This window comes from Bufo bufo, chromosome 2 (genome assembly GCF_905171765.1).
Source record: "Bufo bufo chromosome 2, aBufBuf1.1, whole genome shotgun sequence".
NCBI lineage: Eukaryota > Metazoa > Chordata > Amphibia > Anura > Bufonidae > Bufo > Bufo bufo.
This window is the reverse complement of record NC_053390.1, coordinates 754,106,041-754,130,602: the sequence shown is the minus strand read 5'-3', so window position 1 is coordinate 754,130,602 and position 24,562 is coordinate 754,106,041.

The following is a 24,562-nucleotide window of genomic DNA, read 5'->3' as shown; positions in this document are numbered from 1 at the left end:
GTGGTGCTGTAACTTTCTGAAAGAGGGTTGCAGGAGAAGTATGAAGGACTGGGTAGGCCCAGCAGGAGATTAGTGCTAGCTGAAATGGATGCACTGTACCACCATGTGGATAGGGAAGGGCCAGTGGAGATTTACAAAAGGAGGAGGCTTAGCCCCATTGGTCGTGAGTGTAGGTGATCTTGTGTGAGGTGCTAGACATAAGTGCTGAAGGTTCGTGTACAAAATTGAACAGGACATGGTCATCTGGAGAGGCAAGCTTGTCCTTTTGTGGAGAAGGTGACATGTGGCAAGGGCTTGTGATGATCTGATGAAGGAGATTGCATGCTAGAGGTGAAAGTGTCCATGAGTGAGCAGTATGGCCAAATGAAGCATATAGCTTGGGTCCTGGAGAGGACAGGAAACGTCACAATGGAAGATACTATGCCATCACATTATCTATTCCCCTGTTTACCTGTTTTATAATATTAGTATAACTTCGCCCACCTTTTAAAAAATCCCAATAGGTGTTTGTACTCCATGAATTAACAACTGGTTTACATTCTTAACTTTTTCTTGTCTCTCTTTGTAAAGTTTGTGAGATTTTGCATGTGTGCTTTTTATTTTTTATTTTTTTTATTGCAGTTTTGAAATACTTTTGGATTCTGTCAGGAAGAAACATTCAAAATAAAATGATTATTAAACTCATAGCTCAGTAAATAACACCTAACGGAGATTAATTCTTTCCAAATATCAAAAGCCCTCAAGGTTCAATAAACATAATTTGGTAATATAAAAAATGTAAAACTGCCGTAGTAGCCGGGGTTGGGATGTTTTTACTTGCACAGATCAGCAGTTTAAAGTTTAGCCGGAACAAATCTCAAATAAGCACACTCCTGCTGTTTGTATAATGTGTGTATTGCTTTAGTATTTCTATAATATAAATGCTTTGTAAAGGTGTAGGTGGTTAAAAGCAACTAAATATGTTGCTCATATGGTGCTGTTTTAATTGCCATGGGCATGCATTCAATGCAGGGTGCAGCTGGCAAGATGGCGGGATATAGGTATCAGGGTGAGGGGGGGTTCCGAAAAGCCACTTTTTTTTGTCCATGATTTTTAAATACAGGACAGACAGTGGAAGCTTTGCCACAGATGACCAGGAAGATGAAGGAATAGATAACTGCAAAGTTGCCTAATAGATCTGATATCTCCATGTTACCAAATTTCTTAAAGGACCTTTTACTATTCATGACCTATCCTCAGGATAGGTCATCAATATCAGGTCGTAGAATGTAGATGGATGTGATCATCACACGATCCTTGTGTGAGCTGCAGGGGGGAAGGAGAAATCTCCAGTAGCACAATGTAATGAAATCCCAGAACACACAAGGTGTTTCCAATTTTGTGCTTTTTATTGCATCCTGAAATATACATTATTTGCACACGTTTCAGCCTGTCCAGCCTTCATCAGCTAGTTCCAGGGAAGGGCCAAAACGCTTCCTAATAATGTATACTTATTGATTCAATAAAAAGACTAAAGTTGGAAACAACTTGCATGTGCCGGGATTTTGTTACATCAATATCAGATCAGCGGGAGTCCGATATCCGGCACCTCCGCCGATCAGCTGTATGAAGGGAAGGTGCGCGCAGTGCTCATGTGCCATCTCCCTTCTCTCTTCCTGCTTGCTGCTGCTATGTATATGGTAAGCAGGAAGAGAAAAGAGAGAGACGGTAAATAAAAAAATAAAAAAATTGGTTTGATCCGAATTTATTTGCAGCGAATTGCGTTAATTTCCTGGCTGCAGAGAGCCTTTATAGTGGTGTAGAACACTGTTCCTTGCAGTAACACGCATAGGGAGTCTGCTGTGTTAGTGAAACAATACTGTGAGTCCGTATGACATGCAGATGACATCACTGCACACTTCACTAATTTGGGCAGTTACAGGGCCACAACTGACCAAATAACTCAAGTGTGAACGCAGCCTTACAGGTAAATGTTAGTGTAAAGAAGAAGCACACTCTTTTTACACCATTGGCAGCTGATTCCACATACTATAGATGTCTACAGAACCTGTTCTATTAAACTCTTATACAAGTAGAGCCCCCCGACAGAGTGGAGAGGGTGTCAGCAGTAAGTTTGTGTTGACCTCACTGATTATTTTCCCCTTCCTCTGATCCATCAGAACAATAACCCACAAAAAACGGATCCTGTCTGTAGAGCATCAGCCTTCATTCGGTCAGCATTTTGGTCAGTAATACATCAGTATTGCTAAAGCAAAAAAAAAAAACTGGAGTGGATCCAAAAGAGAGATGACACGTGAAAGGAATATTTGCATGTCTTCTGTGTTTTGTACCCAGTCCTGCTTTTGGCTACCAAATCATAAGCCAATTCTGATGCAAAATAGGGACCATGTCATGTGTGGCGCAATGACAGTGTGGAGGTGGCAGTAGCAGCATCAGGAGGCCACAGAGTGGCACAATGACAGAGTGTGGAGGTGGAGGCAGCATCAGGATGAGGCCACAGATTGGCACAATGACAGAGTGGAGGTGGCAGCAGCATCAGGAGGCCGCAGAGGGGCATAATGACAGAGTGTGGAGGTGGCAGCAGCAGCATCAGGAGGAGGCCACAGGGTGGCACAATGACAGTGTGGAGGTGGCAGTAGCAGCTGCATCAGGAGGAGGCCGCAGGGTGGAACAATGACAGAGTGTGGAGGTGAAAGCACATCAGGAGGTCACAGAGTGGCACAATGACAGAGTTTGAAGGTGGAAGCAACATGAGGAGGAGGCCACAGGGTGGCACAATGACAGTGTGAAGGTTGCAGCAGCATCAGGAGGCCACAGAGTGGCACAATGACAGAGTGTGGAGGTGGCGGCAGAAGCAGCATCAGAAGGACGCCACAGGGTGGCACAATGACAGTGTGGAGGTGGAAGCAGCAGAGTGGCACAATAACAGAGTGTGGAGGTGGCAGCAGCATCAGGAGGAGGCCACTGGGTGGCACAATGACAGAGTGTGGAGGTGTCAGCGTCATCATCAGGAGGCCACAGGGTGGCATAATGACACAGTGTGAAGGTGGCAGCAGCAGCATCAGGAGAAGGCCACAGGGTGGAACAATGACAGCGTGTGGGGGTGGCAGCATCATTAGCAGGCCACAGAGTGGCACAATGACAGTGTGGAGGTGGCGGCAGCAGCATCAGGAGGAGGCCACAGGGTAGCACAATGACAGTGTGGAGGTGGAAGCACATCAGGAGGTCACAGAGTGGCACAATGACAGAGTGCGGAGGTGGCAGCGTCATCATCAGGAGGGCATAGGGTGGCACAATGACAGAGTGTGGAGGTGGTAGAAGCATCAGGAGACCACAGAGTGGCAAGGTAACATAGTGTGGAGGTGGCAGCAGCATCAGGAGACCACAGAGTGACCCGGTGACAGAGTGGGGAGGTGGGTGGCAATACCAGTACAAGCTGAAGATGGTGGGAGAAAGAAGGAGCACTTGGCATCAGATGTGTGGCATCAGGCAGGTGGCAGTATCAGAATAGAAGCTGAGGCAGGTAGCCAGAAGAAACCAGTCTCTTTTGTCAAAGTGTTAGTGTGGCACCATAGATGATCTAGTCTGATGCATCAGGAATTGGTGGGTGGAAATCCACGCCTGATTCATCTTGACAAAGGTCAGTCTCTCCACATTTTTGGTGGACAGGCAAGTTCTTCTTGGGGTAACTATAGCCCCCCCCCACACTAAACACCTGCTCTAATGCCACACTACTGGCCGGACAGGACAGCTTTTCAAGGGCAAACATTGCCAGTTGCGGCCACAAATCCAGTTTGGCTTCCCAGTAGTCCAGCGGATATTCAATGTGGTGTGGCAGGGCGCTGTCCAAGAATGCCACCACCTGCTGGTTCAGGTTCTGCTCCAGTTCTAGCTTCTGCTGGTGAGTAGTTTCTTCACTAGGCGAGTGAAGAAAGCTGCTCATCAGTGACTCTAGACTCAAGTTGCTGCTGATGGAGCAGGAACTGTTCCTACCCTCCCACCCTGTCACAGCAGACATGGCAGAGGAACGTAAGTGCAGAGGGCCCTCCTGCTCATACCTGCAGGAGGATGGACAATGGCGCAGATAGGCAACGACTACATAGGATGTCTCTATAGTAGATCAATTTATCCTCCCTCTCAGCGGGTGTAAAAAAGGCCCCATTTTGGACCGGTAGCGAGGGTCCAACAAGGTGAAGAACAATTTGGCTGTCACTACGCAGGCAAGTGAGCATGCATCGGGCCATTTGTGCAAGTGACTTGGAGGGACTCCCTTCCTCCATCGCCACTGCATATTGTCACGTGTGTGCGGGTCCTCTGCCTCGTCTTCCTCATCATCCTGTAGCTTCTATGGCTGCTCCTCCTCCTCCTCTCCTGTCACCTGTGTAGAAAAACTACCCATTTCGCTACACATTGCTTGTGTTCCAATGTCCTCCTGCTCCTCCAGTTCAACCCCCATAGGGCTCATGTGGCCGTGTGATCTAGGCGCCATGTCTCCAGTCCCCTGATCAGCCAGATTTACCATCATCTGTTCCAGTACATGAAGCAGTGGAATGACGTTGTTCATCCCGTAGTCCTGGCGAGTGACAAATAACGTGGCCTCCTCAAATGGCCTGAGCAGACTGCAGGTGTCACGCATGAACTGCCCCTGGCTGACATCGAAGTTACACAGGGAAGTACTCCTGTCCGATTAGATCATCAAGAAATTGCCTTTCTCTGTTTGTAATAGTCGGTCCAACATGTGGAGGGTGGAATTCCAACAGGTGGAAATATCGCATATCAGCGTTTGTTGGGGGATGCCTTTCTGCCGCAGCAGCTCAAAGAGGGTGTGCTTTGCGGTGTACGAGTGGCTAAAGTGCATGCAACGTTTTCTGGCCATTTTTAGGATGTCTTGCAGATGGGTGGAAGACTTCAGGAACCACTTGACAATCAGATTGAACACATGTGCCATGCAGGGCACATGGCTCAGCCGTCCTTGATGCAGCGCAGACACCATGCTTTTCCCGTTGTCAGTCACCATGATTCCAATTTTGAGTTGTCGCAGAGAAAGCCAGGATTCCATTTCTCCATGAAGGACACGTAGCAGTTTCTCACCTGTGTCACTCCATTCGCCCAGCACATGTAGAATGCTGGAGGGGCACTGTGAATTGTCCCTGCAGTGGAGGCTGAGGACACGGTGGAAGATGAGGAGGCGGAGGCGGACATTGACGCAGGACCAATGGCGTGAGAACGTGGAGGCAGAAGCCGTATCACCTGGCCAAGTTGCTGGTGTGGCTGTGCAGGAACCACATTCACGCAATGGGCTGTAAACATGTATTGTCCCTAACCATAGTTACAGCACCACATGTCGGCACTGCCGCGCACTTCGGCAGACACCGGCAGGCTCAAGGACTGGCCCACCTTTTATTCTACATACGTGTGAAGGGCTGGTACTGCCTTTTTGGCAAAGAAATGACTGCTTGGGACTGTCCACCTTGGCTCGGCACAAGCCATCAGGCACAAGCCATCAATTCTCTGAAAGGTGCATAGTCCACCACTTGGAAAGGGAGGGACTGCAGCACCAGCAACTTGGCCAGGAACACATTCCGCTTCTGTGCCGTTGGATGAGTGCACACATAATGTTGTCTCTTGGCAAACGCTTTCGGTGATCGATTGCTGACGGAATGACTGACGAGGAGTAGGAGGAGAAGGAGGAGCATCAGGACTAGCAGGTGATGGGAAGGAAAGACAGCTCCCTTCAGCTGAGGTAGTGGAGCCTTGACTGCCGGAAATCCGGTGCGTGCCACTGGGTGATGCAGTGGTTGCTGCGGCAGGATGGACCACCACATCGGAGTCAGGGTTCTCCCAGACCACTCTATGGTGATGCTGCATATGTTGACGCAGGGCCATAGTGCCAACATTGCCACCCTGGCCACACTTCACTTTCTACCCACAGATTCTACAAATGGCCATGATTTCCTCCTACGGCGGCTTAACAAAAAAATGCCACACTGCCGTGTAGGTGATTTTGCCCCAGCACTCCGCACTGACTGACTGCTACTGCCGCTGCTTCCGTGAACCCCTGCACCACTACTTTCCGGGCAGGTAGTCTCCTGCGAAGTGGGTGGTCTAACCCAGGCACTATTGGCTCCCGACCTCCCACTGCTGCCACCCTGCCGACTCACATTCACTCTAGCGACTTGCTGGCTCCGCCGCTGCCTCATGGGCAAGCTGCCACCCTCTTCTACTGATGATGATAAATCCCCTAATTCACCTAGCTCCCAAGTGTGATCAGCTACATCATAATCATCGAGTACTGTCTGCAAGTCACTGATGTGCTCCTCAACGGTCTCTGGGTCAGGAGCCTGATTGCTCGCAACACCAGGTCCCACGCCACTCTCCTCATCACTACTTGCCCACCTACCGGAGGAAGCAGCGGATGTCTTCTCCACATCCTGGCTGGCCAATAGCTGCTGACTGTGCTCTAGTAGCTCATCCTCTCTGTGTAGTGGAGCTGAGCCCACAGCATATAATACTTCTCTGGCTGAGGGAACAGAAAAGAACAGAGGCAGGTGGAGGACAGGTGAGGTCACTGGGCCTGCTCCCGAGCCATTCCAACTAAGGGTAGTGTCTGACGAACCCACCGACTCTTGGTACGAAGTGGATGACCAATTTAACCAATAAAGAACCACTGGGTTGCTGGTCAAGACACGACCGCTTGACGACACCGGGAGCTTAGGCCTCTCGCTGTGACTCCTGCTGCCACGCCCCCTTACTCTGCTGCAACCTGTGCCTGCGCCAGAAACATTTAAGCCTCTGCCACTCTCCTGTGCAGGGCCTGGCACTTCTCGGTCTGACATACTGTTAGATCAGATAAATAAATAAAGAGGAAATTAAAACACCCCAAAAATGTCTGTCATTTTCTCACTTCAAGACCGCTAATGAACCCCTTTTTTCCCCCACTAATACACACCAAAAAGGACTTTAGAACATAATTCTGCACCGCTGAACGGCAAGTATATATTTTTTTTGCCACTAATACATGCCAAATAGACCTTTAGAACATATTACTGCACAGCTGAACAGCAAAAATATGCTTATTGCCACTAATACCCACCAAAAAGTGCTTTAGAATATTTAACTGCAGTGCTGAACGACAAATTTATATATTTTTTGCCACTAATGCACGCCAAAAAGGGCTTTAGAACATATAAATGCACCGATGAACGGCAAACAGGCCCTTATTTTTTTCCACTTATTGTCACGGATGGTGTTGCAGAAAACTAGAAGTCACAAATAAAGATCCGACTGACTTGATCCCAAACTAAGGAACATATGGGTGAGCCCTATAAAAGCCCTAGAGCTCTCCCTGACTGCTCAGCCCATGCAAAGATCTTTATGATAGAAAATGGCATGCCCTCGTACCTAGACTGAGTGACATCTAAAAACCCTATAATAGTGAGGGGACACGACCACCGGCTCCCTGCACTCAATACGGAGGGAGTCAGGGTCACCTAGAATCAAGCCAACAGGAAAACACAAATAAATGAATAGACTTATCTGAGGAACCAGCAGTTGCAGCATCTAGCAGTGAGCACAATCCAGGAAGTAGTATAAACCGCAAAGTGAGGCAGTATGGGAGGGGATATAAAGGGAGGCAATTAATGCTAATAGATGACAGCTGGGAGAGGGAGAAGAGATGACAAAATGAAACCAAAACAAAAGAACATCATGCAAGAGGTACTGAAGAACGTCTGTCAGAACTTCTCAGAGATCTAGCGGTGACAGTACCCCTCCCTCTATGAGTGGACTCCGGACACTCAGAGCCCACCTTCTCAGGATGGGACCTATGGAAAGCCCTGATAAGACGAGTGGCCTTAATGTCCGCCACTGGAACCCACATCCTCTCCTCAGGACCATAACCCTCCCAATGAACGAGGTACTGGAGAGAACCGCGGATAATACGAAAATCCACAATCCTAGAGACCTGAAATTCAAGATTACCATCAGCCACAATCGGAGGAGGAGGCAAAGAGGAGGATACAGTGGGTTAGACATAAGGTTTTAATAGGGACTTGTGAAAAACATTATGGATCTTCCAAGGCTGAGGACGATCAAGACGGAAAGCAACGGGATTGATGACGGACAAGATCTTGTAAGGCCCAATAAACTTAGGACCCAACTTCCAGGAGGGAACCTTCAATTTGATATTCTTAGTAGACAACCACACCAGATCACCCACATTCAGGTCCGGACCAGGCACACGTCTCTTATCCGCCACACGCTTATATCTCTCACTCATGCTCTTTAGATTACCCTGAATCTTTTGCCAAATAGATGACAAAGACGAGGAAAATCTCTCCTCATCAGGTAAACCAGAAGACCCCTCCCCAGAGAATGTCCCAAACTGCGGATGAAACCCATATGCACCAAAAAATGGTGACTTATCAGAGGACTCCTGGCGACGGTTATTTAAAGCAAACTCAGCAAGGGACAAAAAAGAACACCAATCCTCCTGATTCTCTGTCACAAAACAGCCCAGATATGTCTCCAGATTCTGATTGACGCGCTCCGTCTGGCCATTCGACTGCGGGTGAAAAGCAGAAGAGAACGACAAGTGAACCCCCAAGCGAGAACAGACAGCCTTCCAGAATCTGGAAACAAACTGCATGCCCCTATCAGAGACTATGTCTGAAGGAATGCCATGCAATTTGACAATGTGATCAACAAATGCTTGCACCAGCGTTTTAGCATTGGGTAACCCAGGAAAGGGAATGAAATTCGGCATTTTGCTAAAACGGTCCACCACCACCAGAATCACAGTCTTCCCCGAGGAACGAGGCAGGTCCGTAATGAAGTCCATGGACAGATGCGTCCAAGAACGGGAAGGAATGGGTAACGGGAGGAGAGGACCCGATGGCCGTGAATGAGGGACCTTGGCACGAGCGCAGGTCTCGCAGGCTGCCACAAAACCCTCAACCGTCTTACGAAGAGCCGGCCACCAGAATCTCCGAGCAATGAGATCCACTGTGGCTCTACCCCTCGGGTGCCCAGCAAGGACAGTATCGTGGTGCTCCTTAAAAACCTTGTGTCGTAAAGCGAGAGGCACAAACAACCTCCCAGGAGGACAAAGATCAGGAGCCTCTGCCTGGGCTGCCTGAACCTCTGCCTCCAAATCAGGGTAAAGAGCAGAGACGACCACCCCTTCAGCCAAAATGGGACCCGGGTCTTAAAAGTTCCCCCCTCCCAGAAAACAACGTGACAGGGCATCAGCCTTCACATTTTTAACCCTAGGGCGGAACGTGGCAACAAAATTAAACCTAGAAAAGAATAAAGACCATCTGGCCTGTCTCGGGTTCAGACGCTTGGCTGACTCCAAGTAGACCAGATTCTTATGGTCGGTAAACACGGTAATAGGGTGTCTGGCTCCCTCTAGCCAATGGCGCCATTCCTCAAAAGCTAATTTGATGACCAACAACTCCCTATCTCCCACATTGTAATTTCTCTCTGCAGAGGAGAGCTTCTTTGAGAAAAAGGCACACGGTCGCCATTTGGCAGGAGAGGGACCCTGAGACAAGACCGCATCCACACCCACATCAGGTTGTACCAAGATGGGAGCGGAAGCAAAACTCTCTTTGATACTAGAAAAGGCCTTACAAGCATCTACCGACCAGGAGGAAAAATCTACCCCCTTTTTAGTCATATCAGTGAGTGGCTTAACAACAGAAGAATAATTCAAAATGAACTTCTTGTAATAATTGGCAAAACCCAAAAAACGCATTAGCTCCTTGTGATTCTCAGGAAGCTCCCAATCAACCACAGCGCGGACCTTCTCAGGGTACATGCGAAAACCAGAAGCGGAGAGAAGAAAACCCAGAAATTGAATTTCTGGAACCGCAAACACACATTTTTCCAGTTTAGCGTATAATTTATTCTCCCGCAGAATGAGCAAGACCTGAAGTAGGTGGTCCCTATGAGTTTTGAAATCAGGAGAAAAAATCTAAATGTCATCTAGATACACTAGTACAAATTTCCCCATTAAATGATAAAAAATGCTGTTCACAAAATGTTGGAAGACGGCTGGAGCATTCATCAAACCAAAAGGCATAACCAAATTCTTGAAATGGCCCTCAGGGGTATTAAAGGCCGTCTTCCATTCGTCCCCTTCCCTGACTCTGACCAGGTTGTATGTCCCTCTTAAATACAACTTAGAAATTTTTTTAGCCCCAACAATCTGGTTAAAAAGGTCCGGGATCAGAGGAAGCAGATAACAGGTCACAAATTGTGATACTGTTCAGCTCCCTGAAATCCAGACATGGTCTTAAAGAACCATCTTTTTTCTTAACAAAAAAAAAAAACAGCGGCAACAGGTGACTTCGAGGGTCGGATGTATCCCTTTCTCAGGCTCTCAGAGATATAAGTACGCATAGCGACCCTTTCAGGTTGGGAGAGATTGTATAAACGAGATTTAGGCAGCTTGGCACCTGGAATGAGATTAATAGGGCAATCGTACTCCCGGTGAGGGGGCAGCTCCTTGACACCACTCTCTGAAAACACATCCGAAAATTCAGAGACAACAGATGGTACAGTCTTAGTAGAAACCTCTGAAAGAGACGCCGAGAGGCAATTCTCTCTGCAAAAGTCAATCCAACCATTTATTTGCCTCGCTTGCCAATCAATGGTGGGGTTATGTTTAGTGAGCCAGGGTAGCCCCAACACTAGAGGAGTAGGTAATCCGCTTAGGACAAAACATGACACATCCTCAACATGAGCATCACTCACAGTCAAACGGATATTGTGAACTATGCTTATTAATGATTTTTGAGAAAGTGGAGCGGAATAGATAGCAAAAACAGGTATATCCTTTCCCAAAGTGCATACCTGGAAACCATGTGTTATAGCAAATTTATTATCAATGAGATTGACAGCTGCTCCACTATCTACAAAAATCTCACAAACAATGTTCTTGCTCTCTAGCGCCACCCTGGCAGGTAGGACAAAACGGGAACTACAATCAAACGGAAAACCTTCAATTTCCACATCAACTTTGCCAATAGTAACAGATGGAACGTCTTTAGAGGACTTTTTTCTTTTTGTTTATTTATTACCCTCAAAAAACTCCCTGAATCTCCTAGAGGGGCAAACATATGCCAAATGATTTATACCTCCACAACAGAAACAAACCCTCCTGTGAGAGCTGAATCCTTTATTATTAGAGGCAAGCAAACCCAGCTGCATGGGCTCCGGCTCAGAGGGGATTGAGAGAGACTGAGGCCCCTGCGCACTGAATGAGACCGCCCCACTGTCCTTGGACTGAATATGACAGGAAGGAGTGATCTCTCCTCTCTCTCTAAGACGGCTTTCAATACGAACAGCCCGAGACATGGCAGACTCCAAGGAGGCAGGTCTCTCATGAAAGGCAAACGCGTCTTTCAATCCCTCCAAAAGACCATGGCAAAATTGACTTCGGAGTGCAGCATCATTCCAACCAGAATCAGCTGCCTATCTCCGAAATTCTGAACAGTATACCTCTGCGGACTGTTTACCCTGGCATAAAAGACGCAGTTTAGATTCAGCCAGAGCAATACGATCCGGATCATCATATATCTGACCCAGGGCTACAAAAAATTCATCCACCGATCGGAGGGGCCGTGCCCCCACCGGTAGCGAATAGGCCCAAGACTGAATGTTATCCCTGAGCAGCGAGATGATGATTCCCACCCTCTGCTCCTCATCACCAGAGGAATGGGGAAGTAGGCGAAAATGGAGTTTGCAAGCCTCTCTAAAACTAACAAAATTCTCACTAACCCCGGAGAACGTATCCGGAAGCGAGATCTCCAAACTCCAAGAACGCAAGCAGAACCGGTAACCTGAAACTGAGAGACAGTTTTACAGGGATCTGCTACCTCCAGTGAAAGAGCCTGCACGCGGTCAATCAAGGCTGAAACCGGATCCATGCTTAAGACGGTTTTGGCGGTTTATAATGTCACGGATGGTGTTGCAGAAAACTAGAAGTCACAAATAAAGATCCGACTGACTTGATCCCAAACTAAGGAACATATGGGTGAGCCCTATAAAAGCCCTAGAGCTCTCCCTGACTGCTCAGCCCATGTAAAGATCTTTATGATAGAAAATGGCATGCCCTCGTACCTAGACTGAGTGACACCTGAAAACCCTATTATAGTGAGGGGACACGACCACCGGCTCCCTGCACTCAATATGGAGGGAGTCAGGGTCACCTAGAATCAAGCCAACAGGAAAACACAAATAAAGGAATAGACTTATCAGTTGCAGTTGCAGCATCTAGACTTAGCAGTTGCAGCATCTAGCAGTGAGCACAATCCAGGAAGTAGTATAAACCGCAAAGTGAGAAAGTATGGGAGGGGATATAAAGGGAGGCAATCACTGCTGTTAGATGACAGCTGGGAGAGGGAGAAGAGATGACAAAAAGAAACCAAAACAAAAGAACATCATGCAAGAGGTACTGAAGAACGTCTGTCAGAACTTCTCAGAGATCTGGCGGTGACACTTATACACACCACAAAAGGCTTTAGAACATGTAACTGCACTGTTAAACGTCAATTAATATACAGGGTGTGCAGAATTATTAGGCAAATTAGTATTTTGACCACATCATCCTCTTTATGCATGTTGTCTTACTCCAAGCTGTATAGGCTCGAAAGCCTACTACCAATTAAGCATATTAGGTGATGTGCATCTCTGTAATGAGAAGGGGTGTGGTCTAATGACATCAACACCCTATATTAGGTGTGCATAATTATTATGGCAAAATGGGTCAAAAGAAGGACTTGACAGGCTCAGAAAAGTCAAAAATGGTGAGATATCTTGCAGAGGGAGGCAGCACTCTTAAAATTGCAAAGCTTCTGAAGCGTGATCATCGAACAATCAAGCGTTTCATTCAAAATAGTCAACAGGGTCGCAAGAAGCGTGTGGAAAAACCAAGGCGCAAAATAACTGCCCATGAACTGAGAAAAGTCAAGCGTGCAGCTGCCAAGATGCCACTTGCCACCAGTTTGGCCATATTTCAGAGCTGCAACATCACTGGAGTGCCCAAAAGCACAAGGTGTGCAATACTCAGAGACATGGCCAAGGTAAGAAAGGCTGAAAGACGACCACCACTGAACAAGACACACAAGCTGAAACGTCAAGACTGGGCCAAGAAATATCTCAAGACTGATTTTTCTAAGGTTTTATGGACTGATGAAATGAGAGTGAGTCTTGATGGGCCAGATGGATGGGCCCGTGGCTGGATTGGTAAAGGGCAGAGAGCTCCAGTCCGACTCAGACGCCAGCAAGGTGGAGGTGGAGTACTGGTTTGGGCTGGTATCATCAAAGATGAGCTTGTGGGGCCTTTTCGGGTTGAGGATGGAGTCAAGCTCAACTCCCAGTCCTACTGCCAGTTTCTGGAAGACACCTTCTTCAAGCAGTGGTACAGGAAGAAGTCTGCATCCTTCAAGAAAAACATGATTTTCATGCAGGACAATGCTCCATCACACGCGTCCAAGTACTCCACAGCGTGGCTGGCAAGAAAGGGTATAAAAGAAGAAAATCTAATGACATGGCCTCCTTGTTCACCTGATCTGAACCCCATTGAGAACCTGTGGTCCATCATCAAATGTGAGATTTACAAGAAGGGAAAACAGTACACCTCTCTGAACAGTGTCTGGGAGGCTGTGGTTGCTGCTGCACGCAATGTTGATGGTGAACAGATCAAAACACTGACAGAATCCATGGATGGCAGGCTTTTGAGTGTCCTTGCAAAGAAAGGTGGCTATATTGGTCACTGATTTGTTTTTGTTTTGTTTTTGAATGTCAGAAATGTATATTTGTGAATGTTGAGATGTTATATTGGTTTCACTGGTAAAAATAAATAATTGAAATGGGTATATATTTGTTTTTTGTTAAGTTGCCTAATAATTATGCACAGTAATAGTCACCTGCACACACAGATATCCCCCTAAAATAGCTAAAACTAAAAACAAACTAAAAACTACTTCAAAAAATATTCAGCTTTGATATTAATGAGTTTTTTGGGTTCATTGAGAACATGGTTGTTGTTCAATAATAAAATTAATCCTCAAAAATACAACTTGCCTAATAATTCTGCACTCCCTGTATATTTTTTTGCCACTAATAAACACCATAAAGGGCTTTAGAAAATATAACTGCACCGCTGAATGGCAAATAATATTTTTTTGCCACTTATACATGCCACCAAAGGCTTTAGAACCTATAACTGCACTGCTGAACATTATGCTGAATATTATATATATTTGTTCGCCACTAGTACACACCAAACAGGGCTTCAAAACATATAACTGCACCGTTGAACGTCAAATAATATATATTTTTTTGCCACTAATACACGCCAAAAAGGGCTTTAGAACATATAACTGCACCGCTGAACGGCAAATATATATTTTTTAGCCACTAATACATGCTAAAAACGGCTGTAATTTTTTTACGTCACCACTTTTTTTTTGTGCCACTAATACACACCAAAAAGGGCTTTAGAACATATAACTGCACTGCTGAATGGCAAATAATATATATTTTTTTGCCACTTATACATGCCACAAAAGGGTTTAGAACATATGACTGCACTACTGAACGGCAAATATATATTTTTTTGCCACTAATACACGCCAAAAAGGGCTGTAATTTTCTACACACAACGGCTAATAAGACCTTTTTTCCCACTAATACAAGCCAAAAAATGCTTCAGAACATATAACTTCACCGCACAAGGGCAAATAAGACATAGAAATATTTTCTTGTAATAAACCCTGTTAATGGCTGTATCAAACAGCACTTGCACCCTAATAACAAGAACGGTTTGCTGCAATTTGGATCCGCAGTCAGTGCAGCAAGGTGTAATAGGATTGTTCCTATTACCTAGGCTGTAAACCCCCATAGTGAACCCTGTTCTGCTTCAATACCGTGAAATGATTCCTCCCTATCCTTTCCCTGAACTTCTATACAGCAAAATAAAAGTTGTAAAGTCTTTTCTACCACTGTCCTTAGCGCCTGCTGATGTCTCTCCCTGCACTAAGTACACTAGAAAATGGCTGAATCCAAGATGGCTGAGGCTTTTTATTGGGCTGTGACATCACAGGGCTGGCTGGCTGCTGATTGAATTTGCTGCATGCATGGCATTGTGGGTGATCCCTCGTTCCCAGAGTTCCTTGCTCCATGTCCTAACACATGCAGCAGCCTTTTTAGGATAAAATGTGATTTGTTACCACGAAGCGTAAGGAAATTCGGATTTGGTGCAAATCAAATTTTTCTTGAAATTCGGATCGAATTCCACTTCGTCAACTTCGATTCGCTCATCTATATTAATTACTTATCCTGAGCATAGGTTATCAATATTAAAAGCCCAGAGAAACCCCTTTAATTTATCCAAACTCTTGTAAAGGTAAACTGGTTTAGTTGCATAGTGTTATCACTTTAAAAGTTTAATCACTTTTGATAAATCTGTAATAATTTTTTTTTCAACCTTATGCTGTACCAGATAGGTCATAAATACAGTTTGTGTTCATCTGCATTACAAAGCAAATGGTAAACTCTACAATATGTCATGGTTTTCTAAGCTTTGGAAACTTTGGGGGTCATTTATGATCTGACGTATGCCACTTTTTGGCATACATTTGTCGCAGACTCTGCCTCAAAGGGGATTTGCCGGTGATTCTGAGACTTTTCCCCGCTTACAACACTTTTTCGGAGTGGCGGAAAAAGGGGGCGTGGTGTGGATTGGGAAGGGGGCTGTCCAGCCAGCTTGTCTCATTTATTATTTTCTACATTTGTGGGTGGCGTAGAAAATTACTTACATGCCAGCACGGGAGCCAATGCCTCTACATAACTCAGGAGCATCAAGCACCAGCACAGGGGTATTAAGTATCCGCCAAAGATATGAAGAGATCGGCGACAACTTAGGTAATATTTTAGACGCTAGTCTTAATAAATGTGCCCCTCAGTGATTCCTTTAGGTCTCTTTCACATGACCATATTTGTGTTCTGCATTCTATCTGCATTTTTTGCGGATTGGATGTGGACCCATTCATTTAATTAGGGCTGCAAAAAAGGCAAAACGCACACCACTTGCTGTCCGTATCCATATTTCCTTTACGCCGTCCCGCAAAAAAGACAGAACTTGTCCTATTCTTGCCCGAATAGGCAATGTTACAATGGTTCCGCAAAAAAAAAAATATAATTATGTATGCGACACAAGGACGTCAACTGTATTTTTTGCGGACCTTCAATTTTGCGAACCGCAAAATACATACTGTCATGTGAATGCACCCTAAGATTGATGGGGTCCTAGAGGTCAGAGTGCCAATGACCATAAAGTAATAGCATATCCTAAGAATAAGCTATTACTTCATGAGATGGAATACTTTTTTAAGAGTCTTACCTGGGCCAATGCAATTTTAGCATATCACAATGAAGAGAAATTGAAAAATACTCATCTGTATAAGATGGGAGAATAAAATTGTCAGGTTTTGAATATATAAAAAAAAAATTGTTTTATTTTAATTTTTCATGGTAGAGATTTTTGAAAGAGGGACAAACTGGAATTAAAAAGGCTGACTGATTTAAGATGTGTTGGATTCCTTGCTACATTTTCATTTTTGACTATAATTTTTGTATTAAACCTACAAATTTGATCTTCTGCATCAAACATTGTGCCTCCTGTGTTCAAGATGATTGCAGTCAATAGGTTCAAGAGCCTTAGCCAAGCAAACCTATGAATTATTCTTACTTCAAAAGTTTTCATTACTCAAAGAAACATTCAAATGTTTTACATTCCTTTTAAGTTGATTTGCTGTGACTTTTTGGGAAGACATTTGACAGTCACATAGATAACTGTTGACTCATAAACAGGCAAGTGATCCTTGAAGCGTTTCAGTCACCTATGAAATGAACAAATGTCTAACATTACAGACTTTTAAATGTACTATTACAGCTGGAAAAATACTGCAACTATAAGGCAGCATTCTGCGAATTCTGAATGGGGTAGGTATTTATTCATTAAACGGTGATATTACTTATGCATTGAATGTATGTCATGTTTGCTCTGCATAAAAGAATTGTTTTGCATTCTATGAAAGCATTCATGTATGCAGTAAATACATCCCGTATACAGCTTTTAAAATTATGAAAAATTGACTTATAATGATACAATCAGTAGGTGTATGATGCTGACTAGTGTTGAGCGAGCATGCTCTGTCGAACTGCTGTTCGGCTCGAGAATCGCTATGCTCGGCGCATGGTGGTACTTGGCCGAATACTGCATGTGCTCGAGCGCCATGCTCGAGTCTCCTCCCTGCTATGCAGCCAATAAACATGCAGATAAGTACTGCCCTCACTGTAATTCCAGTAGCCATGTTGGCATTACAGTGATTGGCTGGCCGGAACACGTCATTGGGTGCTATATAGCACCCGATGACGCATGTTCGGCTCATTTGCAGTCAGGGAGAGCTGCGCTTCGGAAGGGACCGAGAGTGTAGGGAGTCTGATCGCAATCAATTTAGTAGAAAAATGTTTCAAAGACCCAAAAGTCCTTTTAAGGAATATTGTGTGTGGTAGCAGGCTGGCAGTATTTTATAGCTACAGTACAATTTTTTTTCCATAATTTTCAATACTTTTTCTATAGAGGGTGTCTGCAGTGACTAGTGACATTTGTCCATTACCTTCTGTGTCAGGGCCAGAGATTGGATAAATATAAGTGAAAATTATTTTCCATCATTTTCAATACTTTTTCTATAGAGGGTGTCTGCAGTGACTAGTGACATCTGTCCAATGGCTTCTGTGTGTCAGGGCCTGAGATTGGAGAAATATAAGTGAAAATTACTATATTTTTTCCATCATTTTCAATACTTTTCTATAGAGGGTATCTGCAGTGACTAGTGACATCTGTCCAATACCTTCTGTGTGTCAGGGCCTGAGATTGGAGAAATATAAGTGAAAATTAATATATTTTTTCCTTCATTTTCAATACTTTTCAATAGAGGGTGTCTGCAGTGACTAGTGACATCTGTGCAATACCTTCTGTGTGTCAGGGCCAGAAATTGGAGAAATCTTAGTTAAAATTACCATATTTTTTCCTTCATTTTCAATACTTTTTCTATAGAGGGTGTCTACAGTGACTAGTGACATCTGTCCAATACCTTCTGTATGTCAGGGTCAGAGATTGTAGAAATATATTCCTTTTTCCACACTTTTACGTACTTTTTCCATATACTGTGCTTGCTGTGAACTGTGACATCCGTGCCACATCTTGTGTGTCAAGCATACATATAACATTTAATATGCGCAAGATGAGCAGTAAGGGATGGGGAAGTGGCCGTGATGCTGATGGTTCACGCAGAGGCCATGGCCCTGGGAGCGTTGAAACTGTGCCTGCTGCCAGAGCACAAGAAAATATATATTTTTTCATCTTTTTTAATAGGGCCAGAGATTGGAGAAATATAAGTGAAAATTACTATATTTCTTCCATCATTTTCAATACTTTTTCTATAGAGGGTGTCTGCAGTGACTAGTGACATTTGTCCAATACCTTCTGTGTGTCAGGGCCAGAGATTGGAGAAATATAAGTGAAAATTATTTTCCACCATTTTCCATACTTTTTCTATAGAGGGTGACTGCAGTGACTAGTGACATCTGTCCAATACCTTCTGTGTGTCAGGGCCAAAGATTGTAGAAATATAAGTGAAATCTATTTTCCTTTTTCCACACTTTTACGTACTTTTTCTATATACTGTGCTTGCTGTGAACTGTGACATCCATGCCACATCTTGTGTGTCAAACGTACATATAACAATTAATATGCGCAAGGCGAGCAGTAAGGGACGAGGAAGTGGCCGTAATGCTGATGGTTCACGCAGAGGCCGTGGCCCTGGGCGCGGAGAAACTGTGCCTGCTGCCAGAGCACAAGAAAAACAATCATCCACGATACCTAGCTTCATGTCCCAGTTTACATGACGGTGGGGAACGGCAATTAGTGGTGGATGATGATGAGACACAGTTGCCAATAAGTCAATCGCAATTACTTTCTCAAGAGGTTGATGAAGAGGATTAGACACAGTTGTCAATCACTGAGGTTGTGGTTAGGTCAACAAATCAAGAGGATAATCAGAGTGAGGAAGTGGAAGAGGATGTGGTAGACGATGAGGTCACTGACTCAACCTGGGAAGGAGGAAAGCCGAGCGAGGACAGCAGTACAAAGGGGTAGGTGGAAGAAGTGTAGCGCTGCAGTGGGGAAGCGTCAACAGTCCGTGCTGAAGCTGATATGCTTACGGGACAAACAGTACACCGCCGCAGAGCTGTTGCAGGGGATAAGAGACCAGACTGAGCTGTGGCTCGGGCCACTCAACCTACAACTACGCATAGTTGTGTGTGATAATGGCCGTAACTTGGTGGTGGCTTTGGAGCTCGGCAAGCTCACACACATCCCATGCCTAGCCCACGTCTTAAACTTAGTTGTTCAGCGTTTTCTCAAAACCTACCCCAATTTGCCTGAGATACTGGTTAAGGTGTGCCGTGTGTGCACATTTCCACAAGTCATCGACAGCTTCAGCCAGTCTGTCAACGCTGCAGCAGCACTTTAACTTGCCATCTCACCGGCTGTAGTGTGAAGTGAGCACGTGCTGGAACTAGATGTTCCACATGTTGGCCAGGCTTTGTGAACAGCAGAGGGCAGTAGTGCAATACCAGCTGCAACATGGTCATCGCCTTTCCAGTCAGCTTCCACTAATAAAAAGCGAGGAGTGGGCATGGATGTCTGACCTCTGTGAGGTTTTAAGAAACTTTGAGGAATCAACACAGATGGTGAGCGACAATAATGCTATTATCAGCGTAACCTTCCCACTTCTGTGTTTACTCAAACGCTCAAACTGCATTACAAAGGGTGATAGCCAGACTACCCTCCGTCCATTTTCTCAGCGCAAATTGAACAATGAAGAGGAGGAGGAGGAGGAGCAGGAGACGGTTGCCTCTGCTACAGAGTGTAGTATCCATGGAAGTTTAATTCCATCTGTTCAGCGTAGGTGGGCAGAAGAGGAGGAAGAGGATGAGGAGATGGACAGTTATCCTCCTGATGACAACAGCGTAGTTTTACCTGTTGGTACTCTGGCACACATTGGTGACTTCATGTTAGGTCGTCTTTCCCACGACCCGTGCATTATACGCATTTTAGACGGATTACTGGTTGTTCACACTTCTCGACCCCCACTACGAAGAGAACTTCTCATCTCTCATTCCTCTGGTTGAGAGGACAAGCAAAACGGTGCTATACCAGAAGGTCCTTGTTGAAAAATTGCTCCAATGTTTATAGGGCAGACATCCAAATGGATAGTCGCCGTCACGAGGACGTGCGATCTCCTAGACGTTATCAAGAGTCAAGAAAGCGGCAGCCGGGCCTCACCTACAAGTCCAGTCTCAGTAGCCAAGAGTCTGGTCAACACAATCCTTACCCGGGAGGCCGGGAGAAAGTTGGCTGCTGGCACCAGACTTGCCCTCCAATAGATCCTCATTAACGGAAAGTGTACTCATTCCAATAACAGGGCCGCTTAGGAGTGCTATATAGTTATTTATCGTCACTACCTCCCCGAGTCGGGAGTGGGTAATTGCCGCCCGCCTGCTGCCTTCCTTGGATTTTTCTGCTTTAATAACTTGACCCACCCTCTCTGGGTGGTTCACAATTAAGAAAAAAAAGGGGCAAGGCAACAACAGCCAAGCAGATTTCAGCCATTGACTTCCCTTGGATGTGGTAGCCCTTTCTCAGGCTCCCTCTCCGGCATCAAACCCTGATTCCCCGTTACCCGTGATCACCATGGTAGGCGCATAAAAGAACATATAAAGTTGATAGGGCAGACATTCAAATGGATCGTTGCCGTCACGGGGACATGCAATCGCCCAGAGGTTATCTAGAGCTCCTAAGGTTTTAGATTGGTCAGATCAGCAGTCTCTTGCTCCAAATGTTTTTGAGAGTCACCAGCAGGCCATCAATCAAAAATGTTTTAAGAGTGTGAATGATGCCCTCCTTTATGTGTAACAAAGGGTGTTTTGGAGTGCCAGTTCTTTGTAATTTTTGGCAGCCCTTTCACTTAGTGCATAGGCTTGATTAGTGTAGGAGTCCCACTACTGAACTATTGAACCACAATGTGAATGAGGCCCTCCATTATGTGATATACAAGTTGTATCGGACTACCTCTTCCTTGTAATTTTTGGCTGAACTTTCACTTTATATACAAGTAAATATACAGGAAAGAATGTTTCTTAACAATTTTTCCTCTAAAATAGATTATTTTTTTCGGTTTTGTGCGTATTATTGTTAGTCTGTAAAAGTGGCGTACTACTCGGACAACATGGTTCCTAGCAGCAACCTGGGAGTCTAAGATGCATCCAGACATACTCCCCATGCTGTTCCTCAGCTATTTTGGTGGTGTTTCCATCAATTTCTGACCTTTTCCTATGAACCAGGCACCCTCCCCTCTTCAGAGCAGGGGGTGTCTGGTTTAATGCTCAGGTTCTCCCATTGACTTCCATTATACTCGGGTGCTCGGTAGAGCACCAGAGCATCCTGATGTGTTCGGCCAGAGCACCCGAGCACTTTGATGCTCGATCATCACTAATGCTGACATGTCTGTTTTATTAACTTCTTGTATTCCCCATCTAATAACAGTTCCGGATCATCTATTCTTATAACTATTAATTGTCCCATTCCATAATTATTCCTACTAGAGGTAGAGATGAGAGAAGTTTTGAAAAATTAGATTTGGATTATACGCCGATGTTTGTCAAGAAATTTGATTCATTCTGAATTAATTTGTCACAAATCGTTATAAATCTGGTATACCCAAGCCACTCTGTCTAATCCTATATGTTTCACTTGTTGCCCAATCTCAGTGTGAAGGCTTGGAACTTAAACTGCAGGGAGAGTGCAGGGAGATGGAAATCTCTGTGTGCATTACATTCTAGTGCACCCACATTCATAGTTAATCCGTTCTGTACAGTGCCTTGCAAAAGTATTCACCTCCTTGACTTTTTTCGTGTTTTATTACATTACAGCCTTAAGTTCAATGTTTTGTTAATCTGAATTGTATGTGATGGATCAGAACACAATAGTTGGTGAAGTGAAATGAGAAAAAATATATAAATAAAACAATTGTTTATAAATAAAAAACAGAAAATTGGCATGTGCGTATGTATTCACCCCCTTTGTTAGGAAGCCCATAAAAAGCTCTGGTGCAGCCAATTACATTCAGAAGTCACATAATTAGTGAAATGATGTCCACCTGTGTGCAATCTAAGTGTCACATGATCTGTCATTACATATACACACCTTTTTTGAAAGGCCCCAGAGGCTGCAACACCTAAGCAAGGGACATCACTAACTAAACACTGCCATGAAGACCAAGGAACTCTCCAAACAAGTAAGGGACAATGTTGTTGAGAAGCACAACTCAGCGTTAGGTTATAAAAAAATGTCCAAAACTTTCATGATGCCTAGGAGCACCATCAAATCTATCATAACCAAATGGAAAGAGCATGGCACAACAGCAAAAATGCCAAGAGAGGGCCGCCCACCAAAACTCACGGACCGGGCAAGGAGGGCATTTATCAGGGAGGCAGCACAGAGACCAAAAGTAGGAGCTGCAGAGTTCCACAGCAGAGACTGGAGTATCTGTACATAGGACAACAACAAGCCGTGCGCTCCATAGAGTTAGGCTTTATGGCAGAGTGGCCAGAAGAAAGCCATTACTTTCATAAAAATTCAAAAAAGCATGTTGTGAGTTTGCGAAAAGGTATGTGGGAGACTCCCAAAATGTATGGAGGAAGGTGCTCCGGTCTGATGAGACTAAAATGGAACTTTTCGGCCATCAAAGAAAACGCTATGTCTGGCGCAAACCCAACACATCACATCACCCAAAGAACACCATCCCCTCAGTGAAACATGGTGGTGGCAGCATCATGCTGTGGGGATGTTTCTCAGCAGCCAGTACTGGGAAACTGGTCAGAGTTGAGGGAAAGATGGATGGTGCTAAATACAGGGATATTCTTGAGCAAAACCTGTATCAGCTTCTAGCAGGACAATGACCCTAAACACATTGCTAAAGCAACACTTGAGTGATTTAAGGGGAAACATGTATGGAATGGCCTAGTCAAAGCCCAGATCTAAATCCAATAGAAAATATGTGGTCAGACTTAAAGATTGCTGTTCACAAGAGCAAACCATCCAACTTGACAGAGCTGGAGCAGTTTTGCAAGGATGAATGGGCAAAAATCCCAGTGCTAAGATGTGGCAAGCTCATAGAGACTTATCCAAAGTGACTTGGAGCTGTGATTGCCGCAAAAGGTGGCTCTACAAAGTATTGACATTAGGGGGGTGAATAGTTATGCACATTGACTTTTCCTGTTATTTTGTCCTATTTGTTATATGCTTCACAATAAAAAAAAAAAAAAAAAAATCTTCAAAGTTGTGGGCATGTTCTGTAAATTAAATGATGCACATCCTCAAACCATCCATGTTAATTCCAGGTTGTGAGGCACCAAATCACGAAAAAAGTCAAGGGAGATGAATACTTTTGCAAGGCACTGTAGGTACTGTGCTGTCAGTATTACAGGCAGTTGTAGTTTATCAACATCTCCATCCCTGCGCAGGACACCAACATTCATAGCTGTGCGTCAGTATTACAGGTCAATAAAAGGTCAGGTCTAATTTATTACCGTGGCCTTAATTATGCAGTGCCCCAAGATTCAAGTAGTGGCCCCAAAACAGAGTGGGGATGGTGGCGGCAGCAGCAGTGGCAGTAACCGTAACAATAGTGACCCTATGACAGAGTGGGTGCGGTGGCAGGAACAGCAGCAGTGGCAGTAACCATGAAAAAAGTGGCCGCATGACGGAGTGGGGAGCGTGGGCAGCAGCAGTGGCAGTAAGGCTGTGTTAACTCACTGTTTATGTTTCCTTTCTTCTGATCCTTCAGAAGAACATAAAATAAAATAAAATAAAAATACTGACCTAATTTTGAGCATCCATAAAGCCTCTTTCAGACGGTCAGTATTTTGTCAGTCATTATAAGCCAAAAACAGGAGTGGGTCCAAAACAGAGATAAGTTGTAAAGGAAATATTTGCATTTCTTCTGGGTTTTGGACCCACTCCTGCTTTTGGTTTACAAATTCGGATCAAATACTGATGCAAAACACTGACCAAACGCTGAGTAAAAGAACGTATTAACTACGATGAATTTGGGTCGAGTTGGTGGAGCGATTTGTGTGGTTTATTACAATAACCAACAAGACTAATCCCCTGTGGCAATAATCCAGATGCCATGTTTGATTCATCCACCAAGTTCTGCCCATCTGGTTTTAACTCAAATACAAGGAGTTACATTATTTGACCCCTTAAAGGTCTGCGTCCAACATCTTCGAAGGACAAGTGGCATTCAGCACTAACTGTTCTGTGATGCCCTTATATGTGGGGGCTGCATGTGCTGTACTGATGGGATCGCTGTGTGTGTATACTTCGCCGACACGTACGGGTTATGCCTCCTCAGCCTTGTAA